The sequence below is a fragment of the Chinchilla lanigera genome, unplaced genomic scaffold (genome assembly GCF_000276665.1).
Source record: "Chinchilla lanigera isolate Chin_1 unplaced genomic scaffold, ChiLan1.0 scaffold00008, whole genome shotgun sequence".
In the NCBI taxonomy this organism is placed as follows: domain Eukaryota; kingdom Metazoa; phylum Chordata; class Mammalia; order Rodentia; family Chinchillidae; genus Chinchilla; species Chinchilla lanigera.
This window is the reverse complement of record NW_004955409.1, coordinates 8350009-8351618: the sequence shown is the minus strand read 5'-3', so window position 1 is coordinate 8351618 and position 1610 is coordinate 8350009.

The following is a 1610-nucleotide window of genomic DNA, read 5'->3' as shown; positions in this document are numbered from 1 at the left end:
TTTTTTGGTTTTTTTCCAGTACTGGGAATCGAACTCACAACCTTGTGCTTGCCAGGCAGGCACTGTGCCGCTGAGCTAAATCCCCAGCCCCCAGTATTTGGTATTTTTCCAACACTGCATGTGTTAATATAAGAACTACAATAAAACAGAAGTGCTTTCCAATTAAAACTGATTTTATCTTTAGATGTAGAAAGAAAAAGCCAAATACAATATATATCTTTGAAATAGTACAGAAGCAGTAAAATGAGTGGATAACATAAACCTGTCAGGAATTAAAAGCATGTGAAGAAATACAATAGGGAAAGATAAACTGTTCCCTAGAAGTTTATTTCCGTAAGTGGACGTGAAAGGTAGTATGATTTTAAGTACTGTTCGTGTAAATTGTTTCTTTTCAGGTGCAGATAGCGTCAGTGTGTAATGATGAGCGGAGTGGCAGCTTAATCACCGCATCATTTTAACGGATGGCTTGTTTTACAACCATTGCCACAATCGATCTGTATTTGTTTGTGTTTTGTTTTTGGTGCTTGGGGTTGAACTGTGACCTTCTACACGCCACAGTCTAAATCCCCACAATGAACCCCTTGGTCCTGAGAAGTCACTCTGCACACCGCAAAACACATATCCATCCCCAGTCACTGACCTTCTTCCTGTCTCAATGTTTGCCTGTTCTGCACGTTTTATATGAACGCTATCACACGGTACCTGCCCTTATGGAACTGGCTTCTACTTAGCATAATATAGTCGAGGTTCATTGGTTATTCTGTTTCCACTCTTTGGCCATTTTGAGCAATGTTTCTAGGAACACTTCGTGTACAGATTTTGTGTGATGTGTGTTCTGTTTCTCTTGGGTTTACATCTAAGAGTGGAATTGCGGAGCCAGTGAATAACTGTGTTCAGCATTCTGAAGAACTGCTGCATTGTTTTCCAGAGTAGCTCTATCATTTTCACCCCCCACTAGCCATGTAAGCGCGGTTCAGTTCCTCCATTTCTTTGGCAGCACTTGTTACTGTCTATGGCATTGATTTATGTTTGTGATGCTGGAGATCAAACCCGGTGCCTTGTGCGCACAAAGCCTGCTCTCCTGGGAGCTGCACCCCCAAGCCCTTGCTGTGGTGTGGAATAGCGCCCTGCTAGCAGGTGTGATGTGTATCTTGTGGTTTTGATTTGCATTTCCCTAATGGCTAGTGATGCTGAGCACCTTTTCACATAACCGGTGGCCAGTTTTAGATCTTCTTTGGTCTATTCAAGTTTTTGTCCACTTCTAATTTGGGTTATCTTTTTATTATTGAGTTCTAAGAATTATTTATACTTTCTGGATACAGTTTTCTTACCATATATGCAATTTTCAAATCGTTTTTTCCTATTCTGTGGGTTTTTTCTTTTCTTTTCTTTTTTGTCTTTTTGAGAGAAGGTCTCACTATGCAGTTCAGGCTGGCCTTGAACTCACTTATGTAGACCAGGCTGGCCTCGAACTCACAATGATCCTCCTTCCCCAACCTCCTGAGCGTTAGGATTACAGGCGTGCACCACCATGCCCCGCTGTGGGGGTTTTTCTTCACTTTTTGCTTTGTTTTGTATTGTTTTGTTTCGTTTTGTTGAGACGGGGTCTC